A 26,632-nucleotide genomic window follows, 5' to 3' on the forward strand; every position below is an offset into this window, starting at 1 on the left:
GCGTCGAGGCAGATGATTTTGCCTCGAGGATTTTTTTGATTCGATTAACTCGAGTTACTCGATGAATCGTTGCAGCCCTACATATTTAATATATTTACTCATCCAAAATCATTTGGAAATAATGTCATCCTTCAAAATGTTACCCATCTAAAAAAAAAAAAAAAAAAAAAAAATGAAAAGATAAAATTTGGTACAGAACTGCACTGTATAATGAAGGCTTTGAAGCTTTGATGGACCTTTTTTGACGAAAGAGAACTATATTTCTGTCTGAAATAAAAGTAAAATATATGGAGGGATCCGTTCCCTCTGTAAACCCTTGTTTTATTTAATCTCAGTCTCTCTGAGACTTTTCCTCTCTCAGAAGGGCTTTACGGCATCTATTCTCATTAGAAATGTTCTCTCTGAGCCACTTCTCCACATTCAACAGTCTAGGCGGTTTGAGATGCATTAAACATGGCCACTGGTTCCCAATCTAAAGTGCACGGAGTGCTTCTTTATGTCTGAATTGGTAATACTGCCCACAGGTCAAAAGTACTGAGGACAGAATAAGGAATCCGCAGAAGACATGTCCTGCAAATATGTTCCTTTAACGATATCATTTATCACAGTGCAGTGCAGCTGTTCACTAACAAATCATAATATCTTAATAATCATTTCAGCTTTTTATGATGAGATATAAAGGTCAAAATGCAACTGTTCATTTGCCTTACCTTATATCTTGAGCATCATTTAATATAATGTAGACTACTGAAAAAGACTGAACTTTTAATAAAAAGAATGCTTGACACCTAATACGAGATCTCTTGAATTTGATACAATATAGACAGCCTTCACAGTATGATTGAATGATTGTTGCAATGAATGATTTACCCCACTAGAGGAGGAACTAGTGGTCCAAAAGGCTCAAAGTATTACAGACGCTGTTCTGAGGTTATCATAGGGCATTACCTATATAAATATATGTATAAGATATTTTGAAAGCCGTGTTTATTATAAATTATATTTAAGACGAATTGGGTAGCTCACTTTAAACATGAATTATTCAACATTAATATTTTAGGATTAAATGCACGATGACGGGATTACGTTTAAATTCTTTCACTTGTCCATTTCATTGACAAATTGAACTATCCATATTATTATTCATTTTAACTTTTGATCTATTCAGTGAAATCTTAAACTAACCACGTAAAAGTTTAAGCCTCTGTTAAGCCACATTCACATAATTCCCAGTCAGATTCAGTTTGTCTGAAATCTTCTAAAACATCCATTAATGAAGCAAGTGCTTCTCTAAACTACATTCAGTTTTCACAAAGAGAAAAAACACTTTTCCAGCATTTAATACGTACAGTTAGATACAAACAAACAGAGCCACGACGTTCCATTAAGTTCACATTCTCTAAATAAATATCACCCATTACAGCCATTTCAAGCTTTCAATGCCTTTAGGGCAATGTGACACACAGGTTATATCTGTCCTTACTTTATGCCAGTTGAGTCACCTATTATTTCTCTTAAAATATCCCAGAAGTCAACAGCGTGCAGAGGAAAAGACATCTGACAACTTTGAGTCTTTGGGCATGAAACACAACATAGACTCGTGAAAACGACGGAGAATGTGGTAGATTGTTTTGATAGGAAGATGTTACATGTACAGGTGCGAGTCCCTATCCTTAACAAAATCAAGTTGCTAACAGTATTTGAATTCCCCCATAATAAATGCCTGTTCTTACCGTCGATCCAAGTGCACAGACGATTCAGCGTGGCATCTTCAACTTCTCCGCACGTTCACACATACTGTACATGTGTGTGTGGACAGCGACAGTGAATGAATGCTGCCCGTAGCGCGCAGGAACGCGGTATGCCCAAAAAAAGCTGTCTAGGTAGGCAGCTCACTAGATAGTCTGACGTCTTGCAGACTCCCTTTCCATCCACGTTGTCTGCCCCGTGTTAATTTAAACAAAAAACCCGGATCTCGGTGCTGTTGACTACGTTGGTAGAAATCTGGTGCGGGTTGTGTTTATCGCGGCGCAGTCGGTTCTCCGCAGCCGCCGTGCCCTTCCTCTCATGCCGACTGAGGATGTGAGCGCAGCCGCCGATATGCTCGATCGTGGTGCGACCCGAGGCAGCCCAGAGCAGTCACCCAATGTGATGAGCCTACTAGAAAGAGGGCGAAATACTGAAAACAACAGGCTGTTAGGTCGTTTCACCCATTCACATGACAACATGCTTTCTGTTAATTACAAAGGTGAGGCAAATGCGAGCACATTTACAACGTTGATTCAAAGTGATTTACCCGTAAGGAATAAAAAACGTATTTAAATAAAAAAATAAAAAAACATTTTAAATGAATAAAAACAGGAAGCCTTTTGTTTTTACACATTTCTTCTGTAATTACATTAAAACATGAGTTTTTAATATTTTTATATTGTTTTATTAACAGTTATTATTATCCATATTAATGTAGAAACAACTTAAAAACAGTATTCTTTAAATATGTATTAATATATATTTATGAATGAAGGCCAGATATAACGTAACCGATATTAATACTGCAACTGATGTCTCTATGAAACAGATTTTTTTAAACCACACACATTAACATTACAGTATAATCAATTTCAACTTTTATTAGGCTTAAAAAATCTACTTTTAATTGAAGTGATCTTAAAACAATCTTCACATAAACCCATTATATGTCATATTTACTTACACTCACCTACAGGATTTATAGGAACGTCTATTAAATTTCTCATTAATCCAATTATCTAATCAACCAATCACATGGCAGTTGCTATAATGCATTTAGGGGTGTGGTCCTGGTCGAGACAATCTCCTGAACTCCAAACTGAATGTCAGAATGGGAAAGAAAGGTGATGCAAGCAATTTTGAGCGTGGCATGGTTGTTGGTGCTAGACGGGGCACCTCCTGAGTATTTCACAATCTGCTCAGTTACTGGGATTTTCACGCACAACCATTTCTAGGGTTTACAAAGAATGGTGTGAAAGAGAAAAACAATTAGTTTGCGGCAATCCTGTGGGCAAAAATGCCTTGTTGATGCTAGAGATCAGAGGAGAATGGGCCGACTGACTGAAGCTGATAGAAGAGCAACTTTGACTAAAATAACCACTCGATACAACCGAGGTATGCAGCAAAGCATTTGTGAAGCCACAACCTTGAGGCGGATGGGCTACAACAGCAGAAGACCCCACCGGGTACCACTCATCTCCACTACAAACAGGAAAAAGAGGCTACAATTTGCACAAGCTCCCCATAATTGGACAGTTGAAGAATGGAAAAATGTTGCCTGGTCTGATGGGTCTCCATTTCTGTTGAGAAATTCAGATGGTAGAGTTAGAATTTGGCATAAACAGAATGAGAACATGGATCCATCATGCCTTGTTACCACTGTACAGGCTGGTGGTGGTGGTGGTGTAATGGTGTGGGGGATGTTTTCTTGGCACACTTTAGGCCTCTTAGTGCCAATTGGGCATTGTTTAAATGCCACAGCCTACCTGAGCATTGTTTCTGACCATGTCCATCCCTTTATGACCACCATGTACCCATCCTCTGATGGCTACTTCCAGCAGGATAATGCACCATGTCACAAAGCTTGAATCATTTCAAATTGGTTTCTTGAACATGACAATGAGTTCACTGTACTAAAATTGCCCTCACAGTCACCAGATCTCAACCCAATAGAGCATCTTTGGGATGTGGTGGAACAGGAGCTTTGTGCCCTGGATGTGCATCCCACTAATCTCCATCAACTGCAAGATGCTATCCTATCAATATCGGCCAACATTTCTAAAGAATGCTTTCAGCACCTTGTTGAATCAATGCCACGTAGAATGAAGGTGAAAGGGGTCAAACAGTATTAGTATGGTGTTCCTAAAAAAATAAAAAAAATAAATAATCATACTTCTCTCTAAAGAAATTTTAAGTCAACATGCAAATTCTAAGTTTTGCCAATCATAAGTTTTTCATCAGCGTAGATGAATACAGGAGAAACAACATTTATGAACAATTATTTGTCTTTCAAAGTGCTTTTCCTTTCCAAGTGTGCATTTTTTTGGCAAGAATATGCTTTAGATTAGGTTTTTGTCAAATGATAGCTCATTTTAAAATATTACACTGACAAATGTATTTGCATAATTACCTTATTGTGATAATATATTATTACGTTCTCAGTGCTTGATAATCTTCTATTATATATAATAAACATTGTCATGCTCTGAAATTATATACATAATATAAAGAGTTTGACAAAAAAAATCTAAATTGTTTGCATAGATTGAGGTTTGATGTATTCTCTGTCTCCCCATTGTTTCTTAACAGGTGAATCACAAAATCTACTGGCCAGCCTTGCAAAGTCCTGTCTTTTCCCCCCACAGCCTCATTTGGAATGCGTCCACCAAAATATCTAATCAACAGATCAGTTTTATTCTTGGCCAGAACTATTCATTTCCACAAGCTACCACATTGTCATCAGCGTGAATCAAAGACTTCTTTAAATGAGGAACTTTAATCATGCTCTCTCGAACCTAAGACACAATAGTTCAACTAAATTGAATGTTTCAACAGTCTGGGCACATCAAGGACACAGTCGACTACATGAAGAATGTACTGCATGTGTGCAAGATTCAGTCTCCATACAACTAATGAGTTTAAAGGGTTGTCGACCCAAAATAGCCTGCCCTCTTAAACATACAGAGGTCATAGTTTAATTTTGTTCAAAAGACTATAGCATGCCAAATGAGTAGGATGTTAGAATATGCTGAATTCATGAAATAGAACATTAATTCCTGGTTGACAAGACATACAGCATCTATTGAGACTCTGCAATGCAACCACTGGACAGTTTGCTAGCTCATAAGGCCACAGGTGCAGAGAAGCTGTCCGTATCTAAAATGCATTTTAGAAAAAAAATGCCAGAGAACTGTGAGCTGAGCATCTCTTTTCAAGTCTAAACACTTTAGGTAACAAGTTGTGCCTTGTACTACAACAGTGAAAGTTCAAACTCAAATACATAATCTGAACGTAGGGCAACTTTGGTCATTTTAATATGGCAGATGCTTTGCTGGAAATAATTTCAGTCTCCTTTTATCAGTTCATGAAAATAAATGAATTGTCTTTTTATGACAATCTTTTATCAGCTTCAAAGCCACTTTCAAATTCCACATTCCCTTTCCAAGGGTTTTTCAGCAAAACTTTGCTGTTTGTTTGTTTGATGATGTCTTGATTTGGTTTATATCCGTCCAGAAAACCATAGAAAGAATCTGTTTGAACCTCTGCTTGCTTAAGAACAGTCAGGAAAGTAAAAATGGCATGTATTATCCCACGAGACCATGTTCAAAGTATCTTTGTCCCATGAGTATATAAACACAATTCATGTCAATCCCAGTGGGTTTTAACAAGTAAAAGAAGTTAGTTTATTTATTTTTGGAACATGTTTTATATAGTTGTGAACAATGTGCTATTAGTAGGGATGTTTTGATCACATGCTTTTTTTTACACGGATTTCTCTTTTTTTCACTTTTGCAATTTCAATCTAAATATTTAATGATCCGTAACCATTGTCTGGATATTGTCTTTTCCATTGCCATACTAAATTACTTTCCAATTATGAAAACCAAGAAATTAAACTTTTGAAAGAACTGAAGTTTAATTTGGAAAAGCACATCCATCATCTGCTTGTGCAGATCTTATCCTTCAATTACTCCATGCACTCCAAATTAGTCTAACTTTCATGAAGACAACATTTTTAATGACTGTAACCACAGTTCTAGCAGGTCGTACTGCTCCCTTGCCACCCCGTATCCTTGTGTCACCCACAGCGGGGAAGTGGGGTTGGAAAGGTTGGGGTCAAATGTTGTGCTGAAATCATGGGTATGAACATAATTGGCCTATTTGTGCAATGCCTACAAATTACAGAGTGAGTGGAAGGCAAAGGACAAACCCTTTGCCATCTAATATCCAATCTGCTGTCAAAACAAACAACCACACTTGTGCAAAACTGCTTTGGAAATGGTCCTTATGACTAACTTGCCATAAAGAGAGAGATTTATAGCTAAAAAGCTAGCGCAATTTATATACTATATAGTGTGCATAACTGTGACATTCATGGCTTGTTTTTTAATAGTTTCAATGTCATGTTCTGTTTAGTTTGGGGTATGTTTACACAACACCCTTTTTAGCTTAAAACAGAAAACGTTTTATGTGTTTTGAATGTTCATTTACTCGATAATAGGCGTTTTGGGTGCCAGAAAATGCAAGCTTTTACAAACAGGTTTCCTGTAGCCTAGAAATCTAGATGCACCCAAGTGGAAGCAAATGTAATTTGCACCAAGGGCGTCTAGCCACTCTCCATTGGCTTGCAAGCTTGAAAAACTAAACTCTAGTCAGGCCAATCACATCGTGTATAGAGTCCGTGGGCAGGCTTAACATAAATGACAGCAGAGCTGCAATGGTTCCGCATGAATTCCCTGCTACTTCCCTGCTAACAAAGAATGGCACTTAAGTCAATCTTAAAAAAGGAAGATGTATTCAGAGTTTTCGACCGGATACGGCAAAAGTTGAATCTATCAACTAGCTCCGCTGGTGGGATAATGCATGGGACTCAGCCACAACCCCTTGTGATTGTTGTCTCACCACTGATAGCGCTCTGATTGGTTGTAGCAGTATCCTATTGTGTGAAGAGGGAATTTGAAAGACAACCATTTATCTTGCCCAAACCCCCCGGAATGAGCCCTGAGAATGGTGTGTTCACAGACCCAACATCATGATGTGGCATCTTGTAAATTGGATATCTAGCCACCAATTGTGCAAGTTCTCCAACTTAAAAAGATGAGAGAGGCCTGTAATTTTCATCATAGGTACACTTCAACTATGAGAGATAGAATGATAAAACAAAATCCATAAAATCACATTGTCTGATTTTTAAAGAATTTATTAGTGGAAAATAAGTATTTAGTACCTATGATGAAAATTACATCCTTCTCTCATCTTTTTAAGTGGGAGAACTTGCACAATTGGTGGCTGATTAAATACTTTTTTGCCCCACTGTATTTTGTTGACTTGTGTGCATGATTGTTTTTTGCCCCACTGTATTTTGTTGACTTGTGTGCTTATACATTATCCCTCAAGTTTCCAAGAATATCGTTTCTTTGTAGATTTAATTTCCGCAGAGAAATATGCATGAAATTAAATTATCATAAAATGCATATATATAGCACGTATTTTTATTGTGCGATTTATACACCAAAATTAGTTTTTAGGTGCATATGATACGCATCTTCTCGCATTTGTATGAGATCGGGCTGGCAATACCATACCCCTGATTTTATTTTGTAGTAACCATGGAAACAGCAAAGATGCTTTATATTATAGTTTTATTAGAAAGGTGTTAGACAACTGTTTGAACAGAACAAATAATTATTATACAGTTCAACACAGTCTTATTATTTAAATCTCATTTTCTTGATTTACTGCCATGCCTAATATTGATCTAGCTTACTGCTGTGTGCAACAAGTGTCTCGTAGTAGCCCCTGAGAGAATGCACAGAGTAGCAATATATAACATAACCTTTAATAGACTCTAAATGTATCTATGATAAAAATAGCAATGCATTACCCCACATACAGATGACCGGAAGAAGCGAAAGTGGTCGTCTGCGGCATAATAAAATCTCCACGAAAAGCCACCTCATGCTATGCCTTTGTTTTTGTTTTTTGACATATTGCAAAAAATTACATATTGTGGCTTTAACATGTTAAATTGGATGTTTATATTATCTGTTTATAATGGCTTCAAAAGGCACATTTCTCGATTGCAAGCAATTTTGCACTTAAAAGACATCTAATAGCTGTCCAAACACAGCCCTGACGCCTCTGCTAACACAAGACGAAAATTGGGCTGTCAGTGAAAATTTTATAGATGTCTAACTAAAGCTCAAGAATAAACCAGCCATCTAGAACATGAACATGTCAAAGAAATGACACAACATGAGTTTGCTTACATAATGGAATATCTTACATCTCACAAGATATTTTGGCAAAAATTAAATTAAACCAAATTCAAAGTTATTTTGGTTAGAAGTGGGTTATTCATCGCCAAACTATATCGGGTCTATAGTTAACCTAAACGGTGAAATGATGGCTATTGCTTGCTGGGAAAACACTCACCTTTAGTAATCTAAAAAAAATATGCACACTCCCTGAAGAATGACACTGCTTTATTGTCTGATCAGCTCACAATTTATCCGTTGTTAAATAGAACCAGATTCATTTCGTACTCCAGAAGGTTCTATGAGACAGAAGCTATAAAGTTCAGGTGATATGTCTGCATCAGGAAAATACAAACTGTTACTAAAATTAACAAGACGCAGAGGTTGAAAAGCTCTTTCAACACATCACCCACAACCTTGACAGAGTAAAGGAACCAGAAAGAATTGATCCCAGAGGGAAACCATAGAAAGGAGTGTGAATATGGGCTATAATAGTAGAATCCAAGAGGTTTTAGCACTGTATGTAGTTCATCTTGGAGATTGTCATTGATGCTCTGTAGTCCACAACGTTCCCTGACAACAAACCCGATGAGCTCATGTTCCCAAGGGTATGCGTTTTGTATATACGCCTGTCTGGGCAGGATTTCCCAGCATATTTAGAAAGCTAATGAATACATTATAAATCTCTAAGAACGTAAAATCTACAGTGGTGAGCGTATCCCACTAGAGGGCAATTTTATTTGAGATATGCAGCTTGTATTGATTCTCCACAGCCATCGCTTTGCACAGAGGTACAGCTGGATAGAGAAACGATCATGTTGCAGTGTACACTATAATTACTTAAAAACATGAAAATTGTGACACTCAGGCAAGCAGAATAACACATTATTTCCTGACAAGTGGGGTTGTTCTTTTGACGAGTAGATAAGTGATGCAGATCTTCATTTTCACCAAGTCAAGGGGAGCTGTGAGGCTTTAAATTAGTCATGCAGTGAAAACACACTTTTTAGGGAGTGAGAGAGTGTTTTCACTAACTTTACAAGGGAAATCTTGTTTTCTAATCACAGTTATACAGCAATCAAGACACCTCACGGATGTAATTGTCTGCCAGAGTGTGTTCTCTAAAAATGTCACAGGGTGTGAAACAGATCTCATGCTGGATTTAATTGAGGGAGTTGTAACACAACCTTATTGGATGTTTTAGCTTGTGAACAACCGCAGTACATTTATAGGCACTTAACTTCTTTAAAGAGGTTATAGTTTTTACTGCTGATCACTTCTGTTTGGTAGTACACCACAGACTTTGCAGAATCATCATCGTTATTTAGGTCTAAAAAAAAAATCAGTGTGTGCTAGGTCACATCGATTCAGGTTTATCTAACCCTGTTCTCTGCGGGCTTGAAGATGAAGGAAGAAATTTTCAGGATTTGGTCAGAAACACAAAGCCTATTAAATCCAGTGACACAGGGAGATCAATACGCTCTTAAAGTGTTTACGCTTGTCCTTTGAGGTTGATATGCTCGCTGAATGCATTTGCATTGAATCGTGGTGGAGAGTCTTGGAACCATCATTTGCTTGTCATTATATGGATCAGTCCCAACCCCGAGTTCAAACGCGTGCTAAGTGCCAAGTATGCGTGCTTAGAGTTTTATTCCCTAGAATTAATTAAACAGGGGTGCAATATGGGAAAATCTGCAGATAAGTGTGCAATGAGAAGTTCAGGCTTTAGGGGATTCTATATGAAGGTGAAACATCTGTAAATAGGGTTTAATGACAACAGCGCCTAACAAATAAGCCAAATGCTTATCTTGCTGCTTGCACATTTGTCTCTAATGGGATAGACTGCTGCTTTTTTCATTTTGAAGTGAACTCACATAACGTTCTCACTTAGAACAACAAGCTAACTATCAAAATGATTTTGTCTCACTTTATCTCTCCTGCCAACAGGGACGATTTCATGCCAGATATTTGTTTGTCAGAGTTCCTTGACTCAACTCCATGTTGCCCAAGCCAATTCAGCATGCCCATCTGTGCTCTGCAGTAATCTACACTCTGCAGCAATGTAAATCAAATGAACTAATTGTCTTAATTGCCAGAAATCTCTGTTGTCATTAAGTTTCTACTCTCTTGGATAAACTCTTTGCAATTTTATCCGCCTAATTGATTGGCCTGCTGAATTAAGCATTCGGAATTTTTCTCACACATCACTATTTTTTATAGTTAAATAAATGTTCTCATTCTAAATTGAATATATACTGGCACAGTATGTCAATATATTATATATTTCTGTGCTTGGTGAGAACTTCTACAGCTTTACAGTTACATTTTTACTCTTTCTGTTTCTTTCTGTCACATATAAATGACTTCCAGAGTGAGTCATTTGTGATTCATCCAAGAATTAAACAAATGAGTCATAAACACTCATTCAACCAATTTTCCCAAAAACGCAGTTTCATTCAGGATCAAAACAAATTATTCAGTGGGTTACTGAGTGTCCTTTAACTCTTTTAAGAGCCAAAAACATCACAAAGAAAACAAGTGAAAGAGTCATTGCATCACTCATTCAACTGATTAATTTAAAAACACTGGCTGCGTTTTAAATCGCATACTCTCTTGAGTAGGTACTTACAGTAACACTTAGTATAGGGAACAATTCTTTTAACTACTTGCTTATTAGATTGCATATTGGCTGTTTATTAGTACTTATAAAGCACATATTTATGTGTGACCATATTCTACAAGTGCAGTGTGTAGTATTTATGAGGATCTATTGACATAAATGCAATATATTATACATAACTATGTTTTCAGTGATGTATAAAGACCTTACATAATGAACCGTTGTGTTTTTATTACCTTAGAATGAGCCATTTCTATCTACACACACCGCTGGTCCCCTTACAGTGAAGTAACCATTCTGTGCCGCCATGTTTCTACAGTTGCCCTAAACGGACAAACTGCTCTACAAAGCGCTAGCTACTTTCTGTTCTCTCCGACGACGACATTTTTATCCTGTTTCGGCAACCGTAGTTTCTCTATGTGCTCAGAAAGGGAGGGATGAGCGGTGGAATTTATACTGCACCTTTAATCCTACCCAATACCAAAACTTAAACGATACAACTACCGTCCTAACTATTAATAAGCTGTAAATTATGAGCTTATTGAGGCAAAAGTCATAGTTAATATTAAATACGTTTCCCCCCTCCAAAATTTTTTTTTTTACCATAATTACTTGCCGTATAATGGCCGCTAAAAAAAATGTGTGTATGTTTGTATGTTGAATTAATCACTTCATACAATGCACTTATTGTTTTTACATTGTACTCACATTTTTAAATCACCAAGATGTAATTGGAGATTTGGTGGAGAAAGGCATATTCTGGAGAAAGGCATATTCAAGTGGAGAAAGGAACACCATACTAATACTGTTTAACCCCCTTTCGCCTTCAGAACTGCCTTAATTATACATGGCATTGATTCAACAAGGTGTTGAAAGCATTCTTTAGAAATGTTGGCCCATATTGATAGGATAGCATCTTGCAGTTGATGGAGATTTGTGGGATGCACATCCAGGGCACAAAGCTCCCGTTCCACCACATCCCAAAGATGCTCTATTGGGTTGAGATCTGGTGACTGTGGGGGCCATTTTAGTACAGTGAACTCAGTGTCATGTTCAAGAAACCAATTTGAAATGATTTGAGCTTTGTGACATGATGCATTATCCTGCTGGAAGTAGCCATCAGAGGATGGGTACATGGTGGTCATAAAGGGATGGACATGGTCAGAAACAATGCTCAGGTAGGCTGTGGCATTTAAACAATGCCCAATTGGCACTAAGGGGCCTGAAGTTTGCCAATAAAACATCCCCCACACCATTACACCACCACCACCAGTCTGCACAGTGGTAACAAGGCATGATGGATCCATGTTCTCATTCGGTTTATGCCAAATTCTGACTCTCCCATCTGAATGTCTCAACAGAAATCGAGACTCATCTGACCAGGCAACATTTTTCCAATCTTCAACTGTCCAATTTTGGGGAGCTTGTGCAAATTGTAGCCTCTTTTTCCTATTTGTAGTGGAGATGAGGGGTACCCGGTGGGGTCTTCTGCTGTTGTAGCCCATCCACCTCAAGGTTGTGGCTTCACAAATGCTTTGCTGCATACCTCGGTTGTAACGAGTGGTTATTGCACTCAGGACTGCCGCATACTGGATGTTTTTCCCTTTTCACACCATTCTTTGTAAACCCTAGAAATGGTTGTGCGTGAAATTCCCAGTAACTGAGCAGATTGTGAAATACTCAGACCGACCCGTCTGGCACCAACAACCATGTCACGCTCAAAATTGCTTACATCACCTTTCTTTCCCATTCTGACATTCAGTTTGGAGTTCAGGAGATTCTCGACCAGGACCACACCCCTAAATGCATTGAAGCAACTGCCATGTGATTGGTTGATCAGATAATTGCATTAATGAGAAATTGAACAGGTGTTCCTAATAATCCTTTAGGTGAGTGTAGTTCATCATAACATCGGGATATAAATCATATAGCTTCATAATTCACCTGCTATATTGCTAAATGTAACCCATTTTTCATATCAACAGAAAAATATAGTGGGATGACTAGTCTTCTTCTTGAGACTTGCCTGAGTGGTCATATTAATGACATGCTAAAGTCCGCCCACGCGTTGTTATTGGTTACGATATAGTTTGTGATGTAAGAGGCACCGGCGAGTTCAAGACAACACGTCTTTGATTCACTGGACTTTAAAGGAGAAAATACTCAGCAACCGTGTTAATTCATGAATTTGCATGGTTTGTCTTAAAGCATATTAAAAACACCACACAGACATAATAAACAAAATAAAAAATTAGACTTTCACCAAGGGGTGACCCCGAATGGTCGAAGATTCGATGCATCGATATGCGGAGCCGGATTCGACCAACAATCTCACAGTTGAATCTTCGCAGGGTTTTATGAAAGAGGATCATACCGTTTTGGCAATATGGAGGTGCTCAATATTTTAAAGACGTGGCGCAGCGCTGAGCTACACGTGCGATTTGAACACGTTTTCAATGAGTGTACACAAACTGGCAGCGGCATTCAGCGCCTGTCCACAGCGAATCAGGAAGTTGTTTAAAATCCTATATCCCATATTTCCCTCAAATCGTCAATTTACATACTGATTTCACCCTGTGCTAAAAGATACACCCATCCTGCAGCTCTCCTGTCAGAAGTCGATTCAAAATTGAGCTTGCGCATATATAATGTGCGTGTCCGGTGTGAGATACCTGAGACACGGCACTGAGCTACGCGTCCGGTATGCGACCCCCTTAAAGCAGAATCGGCTTACATGCACGTTCTTAAACACACTCAAGGTGTTCTTTTCCTCTCTAGGCAGGTATTGTTTTAGGTTTATTTATTTAAATGTTATTTTATGTATGTGTGTGATGTTCTATATTTCGATCGCGGCTTTAAAATGTTATAATGTTTATTCACCACATATCTTTTAATTAAAAATAAATAAGAAAGCCATTGTCAGTTCGTCTGTCAGATGGCAGGCAGTTTTGGTCGCTTTATTAAAGGTTGTTGCTGTGTGCAATGTGTAAAGGAAAATAAAAATAGTTTTACCCTCCTGCTGACTAGTGTCGTGCCCCTCCCAACCTTTTCACACACACAGATGATTCGACTATCTGTCGACCATAGAAAGCTTCAACAATTCTGATTTGAATGTGTAAATCCTTAGTCGGGGACACCCCTACTTTTACCACAGAGGGAACATTTTTATTTTGGCGAAGCAAAAACAGACTTTATAGTAACTGCAATATTGTATTAAAATCAACATTAATGTCATAGCTCTTGAACTGCTGCTATAAGCAATGTCATACTCACAATCTGTTGTTGTCACTGCTTAAATCTTTTTAGCACGTCCTTGTTTTTTCCTCACTTGTGGTGAAGTTAAATGTACACAACACTGTGGGGCTGTTCTGAGGATCGGCCATTATTTACGTAACATTATGCTCCATCTCATGCTCTTTTGCTACCTTCCTCTAATTTCAAAGAATATTACAGATATCAAAGCGAAACTTCCTGTGCTTCTTTCTATTTTTCACATGACAGACTCACTGAGACTCAGAAAAGAGATGCGTATCAGCATCTTTAAAGAAATAACCTGAAATGCCATTTTTTTCTTTTCCTTTTCTCTTTTTGAAGTAAGGTTTTTTGAAGTTAAAAGGAAGAGACAGTGTTGGCTCTGCCTGCTGTGTATGTGGCCCGCTAAAGGGATGGTGAGGAGACAAACAGGCATGGAAAACTGAGTATATTTTCCTGTGATTCACATTTATGTCCTTCTGTCATAGCCAACAGAATGGGACATTATTAAGCTGATTTTTCAGGTCTCTTTCAAGATTGTGTGTGTGTGTGTGTGTGTGTGTGTGTGTGTGTGTGTGTGTGTGTGTGTGTGTGTGTGTGTGTGTGTGTGTGTGTGTGTGTGTGTGTGTGTGTGTGTGAGCCTGTTTATGTGGTTTATGAGGACACAAATTTGTATAACTACATGGGTATTACACTGGTATTACTCTATAAATGTGGTTTATGAGGACATATCAAATGTCCCCATAATTCAAATAGCTTTAAAAACATACTAAATTATGTTTTTTTGAGAAAGTAAAAAGGCAGCATGTTTCCTGTGATGGGTAGGTTTAGGGGCAGGGGCAGTGTAAGGGGATAGAAAATACGGTTTGTACAGTATAAAACCTATTACGCCTATGGAGAGTCCCTGTAAACCACATAGACCAACGTGTGTGTGTGTGTGTGTGTGTGTGTGTGTGTGTGTGTGTGTGTGTGTGTGTGTGTGTGTGTGTGTGTGTGTGTGTGTGTGTGTGTGTGAGAGCGAGAGAGAGAGCGAGAGCGAGAGAGATAGCTAGTACCTATTATGCATATTTCTGTGTGTACTAATAACAGACATTAAATGGACATAAATCATGTAAAAGTGTTGGACTCCCATAGCACTGTGACTGGTAGTGGTGCAAACCATACTAACTGCAATAAATAAAATGCAAGAAAATATATAAATGCCCATGGTGAAAATACCAAAATGGGTAGGCTTATCAACTTCCAGTATCTTTTGTTGCTGACGTCAAATTCATCTGTCACTTGATAATATGGCTAATACTAATGCAGTGTTTGTTCTATGTGTTAGGCTGGTAAAATCACACTTTGGCTGTTGCATATGCATAATGTCCAAAATGGTAGTCATTTTGCATATTATTGTGTTCATGGAAATAAATGTCAGTTTTTTTATTTAAATAAGACATAAATAAAAAAAAGAAGTGTTCTTCTGTATGCTAAATAAGGTATCATGCTCATCCGTGCCATCAAGAGTGTTATTTAAGTTTAAAGCACTCATTTTGAAGACTGAGGACAAAAAAACATCCATTGCTTCAGAGCACCGCCATGTTAGATTGCATCCAACGCTCACCGAATTCTGATTGGTCAAGAGGACATATCACATTTAGGCTAAAAACTGGTTTGGCGCTTAAAGCGGTTTGGATAGAAACTGCATCTTGGAGTAAATTTTAAACAAGGAAATTTGGCATTAAACATATGAGAATATGTTCTAAAATGGCATAACAAACACGTTTTTTTATTTATTTGCCATTTACCTCGTTTTGGAAAAGTGCTCTTCAAATGTTGGTATATAGGGTCTCCATTTGATGTAAAATGTAGAACCTGAAATAAAAAGAACCACAGCTCTAGCATGATCTTGATCTAATATAAACCAGTAGACAGACAGCGCTCAGTCAAGAGGAAATGGAGTAAAGTGGACGTCACATGTGCTCTTGCATGATGGATGGGACTCATCCAGGATGATAGCTGACTTTGAACTCTATTGTTTTCTTCCATGCAGAGTTAGAAAGCAAGACAACACAGCAGCTCTGGCGGCCCCCATGCTCTCTGGCGATGGGAGTTTTGCCCTTGAAAGGATGTTAGCGATAGACAGAAAGTCGGATAGAAATTTCCTTCATGTTATTCCAAATTCACTACCCCCCCCCCCCCCCCCCCTCCCTAAAAAATGAAAAAAATGGCATTTCTTTCTGATGATTTCCAGCACTATCATTTGTTTCGTCTTCCCAAAGCTGAATCCAAACAAACAGACCTAATTAAACACACGGAAAGCAATTAAAATCCCTCTATCAGCTATGAACAGCTTTGAGAGCTTTGTGAGACATGACACACAAAGACTGTGTATAGCGCTCAAAGCCTGATTGAATTTTTGTGTCGAATTTTTTTATTTCTCGTGAAGACTGACAAAATATTCTCTCCTTCACAGAAATTAGGAGGTATAATTTGATATTATTACTGTAATTGACTATAAAATTGGTCCCGTTTTAATATTCAGAGGAGGAAGTAACCCTCTCGAGTACAGTGCATCCAATATATTATGTAAAGTTAATAAATAGAAGCATTTGCTGAATGAATTATTTTTTTTATAGTCCAAAATGGAAAATGTGCCTCCATTCTCCCGAATGTGAATTCTCAAACAAATTTTTTTTTAAACTCCATGACAGAAAAGGAGAGATCAGGACCTGATTGAGTCCATATTGAAACCTGCATTCCCATGAGCACATGCACTACCCAATGCACCACTGCTCCAACATTAACCGCCATTGTTAAATTATACAAATGGATTAAGTATTTTATAGCATAACTTGGCATGAAATGTCAACATGATGACTGCGGTATTGCACTGCGCAGTGCCTGTGGTGGTCAAGTAAGCATTAGCTATGGTAGGCAGCCATGTGAAACTCTCTATAATAGCAATCATGATGTTCACTTACCCACCCGGTGTGCATTTCTCTTTTTTCTGTCACTGCTGTGATGTTACAAGGTAAAGGGAGCTGTTTCACTTGAGGGTGGTAGACTTATATTCTCCATACCTAAACTCTTATTTCTGAACAGTAAGATGCTGTGAACAGATTTGAGTCTGTCGGAGAGAAGCAAGACATCTGTAGTCGGAAAATCAGCGTTAGCAGCAATAGTGTTCGTAATATTCTGTGTTAGTAGATGGCCTAGCAGCTGTCTCGTCGTCTTTGCTGGCTTTCTTATGAGCTCTGCTTTAAATAATTCTTGCCTTGGGGTTTTGCCTAAAGAATGAAGAAAATGTTACTTCTCGCTACTCACAACTCACTACTCGCATAGATTGCGGTTCACTAACAATGGCATTGGTAGGCTTATGTTCTATTTGTGTCATTACTACTGTAATTTCCCTTGATCTTTGAGGCCCGATTTGCATATTTCTTTGCCATTGGAGTTCCTTTTAATGTCTTTGCCGTTCAAGTCTCTCAGCTCAACTGCCCTTGTGTGACGTTAGGTCCAAAAACGTATTGCTGTTTTTTTTTTTTTCCTCTGTGTCTGGATGTACATGCGTGCCTCTCTTTTTTGCTTTCTCTCCCCCTCTCTCCTTCTCCCCCTCAGGTGGTTCCACTTTATTTGAACATATTCAAGACTACCCAGGAATTGGCGGACTGGAGTGGAGCGTCCCTTTAAAATACGACAGGGATGCTGACGTGGCAGACAGAGTTATAATTGGGTTTAGTCAGTGGACTTTTTGTTTGTTGTTTTGGCCTTGCCCAACCCTGAAGCCTTTGCTTCATTTTTGTTTTTGATGAAACTGAAAGAAAAAAAGGGTTGAAATGGCTTTTCAGATCACATTTTACCTCCCTGACACTAGACCAGGGTCATAACAGCGATATGATGGGGGGGACCATAAACAACGACAAAACACTTATTTGCTATTGAACAGTGAGGTCTGTTGCGTTAACATATCTGTTTTCAGCTCAAATTCGCCCCTAGAAAAAAGCAATGCATGAGTTAGTTAGAGCTTCAGTCGTCATTAACTTGCATCAGATTATAGGCTTTTCGAAAGGAGGATTGGCTAAATGTCAACAAACATAGATGTATAGTGTTTAATCAAACCCTGTGACCTTTTGAATTGAAGTTTTAAGCTGAATTTTTCTGTGCTGTTTATTGGCAATATGAAAACACTTTTAGTGTAAAATAGTTTTGATGGCTTTCACACTCAGTGCAAACTTCACAAATATGATTCCTTTCATCATGGCTCTGAAGAAATACAGAAAATGGCATGGCCTTTTAACATGGTGGGCCTAAACTATGCAGTTGCGTAAGTTAAAGCCACAGTATGTAATGACGTTTCCTGTCGATGAATGTATCCAAACAGTTTAGCAACTGTTTAAGAAAACATAATATATTAAAGCGTCTTTGAAGTTTCCATAGTTTCTACAAAGTAAAACCAGAAATCAAAGGTAACGCGAGTATGATGCCACTGATATGCTTCGCATGGACATGGTTTAAATCCAGAGAAATTGCTTATTTCTCTGTATTTAAACATTTAAACATTTGGGATAATGTAAGTACACAAGTCAACAAAATACATAATACTATTTCTAGTGTTTTTTTTAGATATTTTAACCTATTCAGGTCTGGACATTCCAGCCAGCGGGAGCCTATAGCTGCAGAATTGCTCATATGGCAGCTTTTAGTGTTGTCGTCATAAAATTACAGGAAGTAATTTTATAAAATACTTTCACGGTACCTACCGTACAAAAATTTGACACGAAACTAAGTCTATTTGTGAATAAGAATGTGTGTTTGTGGGGTAGTGCTTGGTGTAAGATACTGAATTTATTCTGGCTTCACTCAGTAATTACTTCTCTCTCCTCATTACGATAAGGTTTAGGGCAATTTCCTCCAGATTCATTTAACAGTATGTCTCCATCAATGGAAAACTGCACTTGAGAGGTAAATTGACTGAAAGAACAAAGGCATTTTAAAGAAATTCAATTGGCAATATAGCCTGACGTGGTCATACTCAAATCTAGTCAGAATATGAGTCTGAAACTGCTCCATTGGGCTGTGATTATGAGGCGTGTTTCAACCAAACCAGGAAAGACATCAATTGGATAGACCTACAGCCAATCAGAGCAACGAAGCAACGTCAACAGAGCTCAACTGCACTGTGTTGCCCATGGTGTTGCCAAGTCCGCATTTTTTTCCCCGCGGGTTGTTTTCTATTTCCACGGGTTGAAGCGACTATTATGTGATATATAGACCCATGAGTGCGGATTTTAGCAGGCAACCTTGCCAAAATAACACACATTTTACCCCCGAAATGCCATTTTTCCCCCGGAGAACCCCCCGAGAAGCTATTGTTTAGGGCTAGTAGTTGGCGGGTTTTGTTGTAAAAACTTGGCAACCCTGTCTGCACGCGCGCTGGTATCAGACTGGAATACACGATCTTTGCCGGTTTTAATGATACACAGAGTACTTACCCAACATGATCATCATTTCTGAGAGAAATTGTGATGGTGAATGCATATAGAAGCAAGCTCTTCGTTTAGGATTCGAACAAATATAATCCAAGCCACTTTGATGACGTGCATAATTATGTTATCATCTGTCCGTCATCGTCTAAAGCCCGCCCTGATGGTTTTATTGGTCCGAACAGTTTCTGTTTGGGGATATTTACTCCTCTATGGAGCAATGTCAGACCGAACTGCCCGACCTAAAACATTTCTGGGCGGGGCTAAGTTCGGCTGGCATCCAGGCTATTGGCAAATACCAAGAAGTGTCGTAATATACAGTATTTTATCAATTGCATTTTATACAAAAATTAAAAATTCTGTCATCAATTTATCACCCTCATGTCGTTCCAAGCCTATAAGACTTATGTTCAACTGAACACATTAAGATATTTTTTATAAAATCTGAGAGACTTCTATCCCTCCATTGAAATTCATTCTCGCAAAGTTTGATCTTTGGCATTAAGTGAGTTCCGATGAGTTTCTGTTTACCATATTTGAGTCCTCTATGGCAATTTCATTTTATAGTACAACTGTCAATACTAATATTTACTATTCATTTCTTGATGTTAAACTATCAAGCTTTTATTTATCAAAATTAAAATGTGCTTGTCCCTATATAAACTGTGATCCATACACAAGTGCTACTAAATTTACAGGTGTTCAGTGCAGAAAACGCTCATGCTCATAAGTGTACGTCAAACTAAATTTGGCTGCAGCCAAGTGAATTTGCGCTACACACCTTTTCCCATTCTGCGACCAACAGTTTGTAAACCCCACCTCTATGTACATACATCAATATTAAGTAATTATGTCATATTAGGTAATTCAGAAGGCTTGGGATTATCTCCTTATAAACATTTTGAACCATCAGAGTTTTGGGTGAGGTTTGGATGACTTTCAATGAGTAATTTTCATTTTAGGGCAACTATCCCTTTAAAGTAACTTCGGTTCAAGTAATAATAGTATTTAAAGCTTAGTATTGTTTTAGCATGCTACAACTGCTTGAATTCAGAGTGCATTCCCAGCACTGATCCAAGATGCGGAGATATACAAGATCACAGAGGACAGTCTAATCTTCCAGCAAACATACACTTTCACCACCCTAGAAAAAAAAATCTCCCTCGTTATTTGTTTGCTCCTGGCGGCATTCTGTCACAGTTTTCATTTGTATTTTTATTAAAGTCTCCTCACAAAATGCTAGCAGCAGCACACAAAGACCTGACAGCATGCTGGCACAATCGCTAATGTCATAAAAGCACTGCAGAGGGGGTTGTCTTTTTGGACTTAGGATGGCTCTGGGGGGTGACGGGGCTGAACTAATGTGAGCTCGTAGACAGGACGCAAATACCTGACACATCAGTTAACACGTCTCTCAGCAGGGAGCTGTTCCAGTCCTGACACGGCCAATCACGTCTCTGTACGTGCTGACTTCCGGCACTGGCACCACTGCACCCATCATTTATCATTTACTGGACTTTTGTGAGAATCAGCAGCACTGCACCCCACCACCGGGTCTAGACCAGCCCATCGAGCCTAATCAAAGAAGGTGGAAGCCATACGTGTGCCAATAACAGAAAAAAGGAGATAAGTTATCATGGTGGCCCAGTAATGTAATGGTGCTCTTGAATCAGACCGTACCTTGTCTAATTGTAATGGCAGGGTGTTTTAATGACTTCTTGCACTTTCAAACTATTACTTAAGAATGAAGAGCAGTTCAATAAGTTTTAAAGGAGTCCTATTATGCCCCTTTTTATAAGATTTTTATAAGAAGTTTTTGATGTCCCTAAAGTGTTTATTCAAAGTTTTAGCTCAAAATACCCCATAGATCATTTGTATAGCATGTTAAAAATGCCACTTTTTGAAGGTAAGCAAAAACGTTTTTGTGCGTTTCATTTTAAATGCAAATGAGATGCTGCTCCTGGCCCCCTTTCTAGAAGAGAATGGAGCTTCAAGAGCCAGCTGATTAAGAAGTGACAACATGTAGAATGCAACAGGATGCTCCTGAATGGTTAGTTAATGAATTTATGTAGCTGATGTGGACATCAATCTTTCAAGTCACAGATTAGCATATTCTGTCATGATAATTTATAAATTGCTTATGTGGTTGTAAAATGCACAGAAAATATATGCTACATGAATATATAACAGGTATAGTTTAGTTTAATTACTGTTATGACTTGTGTTGTCATCTTGCTTTTATGACATGCTATTGCAATTGTGTTAGGTACTGCATTGCACTAAATGTGAAAAGACGGATGCGACAGCTTGAGCAGACTCCTAAATGTGCTCAACTACACCAACTCTTCCTCTTCTCTAAAGCAGCCCAACGTGACCTAAACCCCTTTGTTGCATGTTCCCATGGGCAGGGTTTATGTAAATTGTAGGGTTTGTGATGTCACCAATCAGGGAAAAGCTTGTCATAGTCCTTACCAACTGTTTGTTGTAGTCCTTAAAAAGCGATTGTACTAAAGTTCGTTGATGGAAGGAAGGAGGCGGGAACCGGCGAACGTTTAACAACTTAACTTCAAAATAAATAAACAAAACGAAAGTAAACCGCGGGCAGCCCCTCACGGACGACTGCCCGCCCATACACACAATTAATAACGCAGGCAGCCCCTCACGGACGACTGCCCACAAACACATCAATAAAACGTAAGCAAAACATAACGTAAAGTTCAGGCCTGGTCCTCTCTCGTCTTCCGCTGCCTTCGCTCCTCCTTTTATGCTCCCGTCCCTTGGCCACGAGATGAGACCGGTGTGTCACGCAGCTGGTACTCATTACCACTCGTCACCGGCCCGCTCTCGCGGTCCCTCGCCCTGCTACTTGCCACACCACATACCCCCATCGAGACTGCGCTCTACTCCGAACCCCATTATGTAAGAATCTAACTACATATTGAAGTTAAAATTATTACTATTGCCAGCAATCATATGGAGAGAGGGAAAACGTTCTTTGTTTACCTACTGTGTCGAAAGCGTTGGACCCAAGGTCTTACATATCGTATAAAGAGGTAATGAAACTCTTGCTAGCAACTTTAGAAACACCAGTGCAAAAATAGTATTATTAACCCTTTTGCTAAAATTATAAAATTACATAACCATTAAAAAAATACTGATTCTCAAGGCTGTGACACACCAAGTTGACGTAAAAGAACTAGCGGCAACAAAAGCTGACTAACCCTAACACTGAAGACTGGAGTAGACTGGTTGCTGGAAATTCAGGAATAAATAAAATGTTAAAATTTATATAAATTATATATAAATATATAAATTATAAGTTATATCAAACTAAAAAAATGTGTCACAATATTACTGACTCTATTTTGGCTAAATATATAGAAACAAGATTGGTTACTGGGGACAGTGGTTAAATAAACAATTTATCCATTATTTATACAAAAATATCAGAATAAAGTATTTCAGAGAGGCCTATAATAATTCTTTGTATTTGTAATACATATTAGGAGATGGTTCTCTATTAGACTAAGTCATTCTAATTTTTACTCATGTTAAATTTATAATGACCGAGTTTCATCATTGTTATGCTGCCCATGTTTCCCAACATGAAGTGTGTCGAGGTCTAGACCTCCTGATGGTTCATTTGCTTTGCCCTGTACTCTGATTTGGACTCAAAAAGTATTATCTGCGAATCAGCATCTTAATTAAAATGGCATTTAATTAAAGGAGCCAAGGTGTTTACATTATCTCTCTCCTTCCTATGATAATGAGGAAAAGTAATTTAAAGGAGGATGAATGTTGGTGTGTAGTTAAATAGTTGAATGCAAATCACTACATGATTTTCTACTCAATACTGTGCACTATTGGCTGGCATTACATTATGAGATGATAGATAGATTGGATGAACATTTGCTGAAAGAAACCTTGGCAGTCTGTCAGGTTGTAGCCTTTCTGTTTTCATGCACATATTAATGAACAGTTACAGTAATTAGTGCAAATGTAATTTGACATGTCTCAATAAAATATTATTTGCAGGCAAAGGGTACTAATGCAACTTACATTACCAGTTTATGCCTATTGATGTCTTTAATAGGGCTAAATGAGCTAGCATTAGCTGCATGATGTTAAAGTCAGCCAGAACATACTGAAACTTGTATTGCGGCTATAGTTAGCCTAAATGTTAAACCCTACTTCAAGATAATGTACCTACCATACCAATTGTGACTTTATTCAAGTGTTTAATTCAAGTGCTTAATTCATTTTTTTCCATAAAAATCTATTAATGAAAAAGGCATCTATTAATCCCAGCAGTTTTTATGCTCTGTATGAAGTGGAAAAAATGCTGTTGTTACCCAGAGGGTTATTTTCACAGAATGTGGCACATAAAAATTACTTTTAATAGAGTCGCCTAATGAAGTTATGTTGATTCCGTCAACTTCTAAAGATATACACTCACTTATTAGGAACACCTGTTCAATTTCTCATCAATGCAATTATCTAATCAACCAATCACATGGCAGTTGCTGCATTTAGGGGTGTGGTTCTGGTAGAGACAATCTCCTGAATCCCAAACTGAATGTCAGAACAGGAAAGAAAGGTGATTTAAGCAATTTTGAGCGTGACATGGTTGTTGGTGCCAGACGGGCCGGTCTAAGTATTTCACAATCTGCTCGGTTACTGGGAATTTCACACACAACCATTTCTAGGGTTTACAAAGAATGGTGTGAAAAGGGAAAAACATCCAGTATGCAGCAGTCCTGTGGGCGAAAATGCCTTGTTGATGCTAGAGATCAGAGGAGAATGGGCCAACTTACTCAAGCTGATAAAAGAGCAACTTTGACTGAAATAACCACTCGTTAAAACCGAGGTATGCAGCAAAGCATTTGTGAAGCCACAACACGCACAACCTTGAGGCGGATGGGCTACAACAGCAGAAGACCCCATCTGGTACCACTCATCTCCACTACAAATAGGAAAAAGAGGCTACAATTTGCACAAGCTCACCAAAATTGGACAGTTGAAGACTGGAACATTTTTGCCTGGTCTGATGAGTCTCGATTTCTGTTGAGACATTCAGATGGTAGAGTCAAAATTTCCCATAAACAGAATGAGAACATGGATCCATCATGCCTTGTTACCCCTGCGCAGGCTGGTGGTGGTGGTGTAATGGTGTGGGGGATGTTTTCTTGGCACACTTGAGGCCCCTTAGTGCTAATTGTGCATCGTTTAAATGCCACGGCCTACCTGAGCATTGTGAAGCTAGTGGAGGTGGAGGAACTACCAGATTCGGATGTTGAATGACAAAATAACCATATAAAGTTCATACATGGTTGTGTACATACTGCATAAGTACATAGTGTATAGTGCGTCATTTGGGACACATCTTATATCCTTACAATCACAATGAACAGGTCCTGAAGCTTTCAAGCTTGAAGAACATAAAACACTATGCAATTTTCATTAAAGTGGTCCATACAACCCTTGTTCTAACTGTTTTCTGAAACCATATGATAGCTGTGTGAGAAATACAATGAAATTTAAAACAGAAATTTTCTTTGAAAACCACACAAAGGGTCTGAAGCGGATGGCGCAGGTGCACTTTGGGCGTGTCTGAATCCACTTTTGGTGCATCAGGCTCATGGTCCAAAAGCATGGGCGTTGGAAACATTGTATGTGGGTGGGACAAGACCCACCCACTTTTTAAGACCAATGATATTAGACCCACTCACTTTTATCATCTCTAATTCAGCACGTTTGTTTACTTACCCCTAACTGATAAACACTTATCATTAAACACGTTAGACAATTTATTTTTACTTTTTTAATATTTTTTTAATTTTGACTGAAAATTAAATATTTTCCAATCTGATATGTGATAGGAAAAGGGAGTAGAGCTTGTTCGGCAAAAGGCGATTTCAAACCTCGGATTGATCTGCTTCATAATTTTTTCGTGTTTTCCGTAATTTTGTCTGGCCCAACCAGATGTTTAGTAAACAAAGCAATATATTTGTACTTAATGTAAAGGGCATCTACTCCAGTAAAAAAATTCTGGGAGAGGACCTGCACCCACATTTTTTTATTATTTTTTTTGCTTCCAAAAGGGTTGTACCTAGTCTTTTAACTCTTTCCCTGCTAGAGTTTAAACAAAAAAAAAGTTGCCAGCCACCACCAGGGTTTTTGACAATTTTCACAAAATTTAATAGCCCATAGTATATTTTGTTTAATGAATATCTGAGCATGCAATATATCAAAATAAAGAGCTGACCCTCTTCTTTTAAACAACAACGAAAAAAGTTTTATTCTAGCTTCATGCATTCCTTTTATATCAGCACTTGAATATGGGTAGGTTTCATAAAAAAAGATACATTTTGAACAAAAAGCTGACGTATTTGTGAAAGACTGTATCCAGATCAGATTCAGAGCGATGATCAAACACAGATGGAGTAGATCAAGGCCATCAACACTCCTAATGCTTGCACAGTCATGTCGCTCGTCATGGGTCCACATTTCATTCAGTAACATTAGGCAGTATTGATTCATATGCTGTTTATTGACAATAATCACTTTATTTTTCATATGCATATGATTACATGCGATCGTTCGTTTCACTGCGTCTTACTCGCGTGTGTTTAGATCATAGACCGTAAAAAAATATGGACGACTCGACATCATCCGTTTCCGCTTGGCAGATTTGAAGCTTTCAGGCGGCCTTGCACGGCGCGGACATCTTGGGACCGAGTCTGCGCAGTAGCGATTTCGGGGCCGGAGTTGCGCAGTAGAGCGCAGGAAGTAGAGCAGGAAGTACAGCCGCGATATCAAAAGCCCGCCCACACTCTCGCAGATGCAGAACAATTAATTATGTTGGTGTGAAATAAACAGTTATGGAAATGTAGAAATTAAAGCTAAAGCTCTAATCTGCTCCCAAAAATTTCGAAAAAAGTCCGTTAGTGCCTCAGTGACAACTTCACTCAGAGAAGCCGTCAGTCTCAGCTGTCAATCATGACGTCACACCCCCCGTTTTTATAGCATCAGATAACTAACTCAAACTAAACTTATTTTAAAAACGAACACCTGAAATGAAATCATCGTGATGATAACTGCCTTCAGTGACATAAACTAACTTTGGGGAAACATTTTTGAAGTGCAATTTTATTATTTAGTTTGCCTCGCGTCCATTAGAAAACACAGAGGGGCGGCTATACTGGGACCGGTCACCGGGGGGCGATCGAGGCCCGAAAGCTTCAGTAAATGAGAGGGAGACTGCAGGCTTGGTTTAGATCAGGAGA

At 38.4% G+C, this 26,632-nt stretch overlaps 1 protein-coding gene across 4 annotated transcripts in view; it reads right to left on the bottom strand.

The window, feature by feature from the left end:
• Window positions 1-26,632, bottom strand: part of mgat4c (mgat4 family member C) — a 209,790-nt gene that overhangs the window by 173,306 nt on the left and 9,852 nt on the right. For 2 of the 4 annotated variants that reach the window (XM_067420361.1, XM_067420362.1), the window contains exon 1: window positions 1,734-2,133. The exons of the other annotated variants lie outside the window; for them this stretch is intronic. The gene's annotated coding sequence lies outside the window, so the exon portion shown is untranslated. Of the gene's footprint in view, window positions 1-1,733; window positions 2,134-26,632 lie in introns of those variants that run through there. 4 annotated transcript variants of the gene reach the window in all.

The sequence above is a fragment of the Pseudorasbora parva genome, chromosome 16 (assembly GCF_024679245.1).
Source record: "Pseudorasbora parva isolate DD20220531a chromosome 16, ASM2467924v1, whole genome shotgun sequence".
Classification (NCBI taxonomy): domain Eukaryota; kingdom Metazoa; phylum Chordata; class Actinopteri; order Cypriniformes; family Gobionidae; genus Pseudorasbora; species Pseudorasbora parva.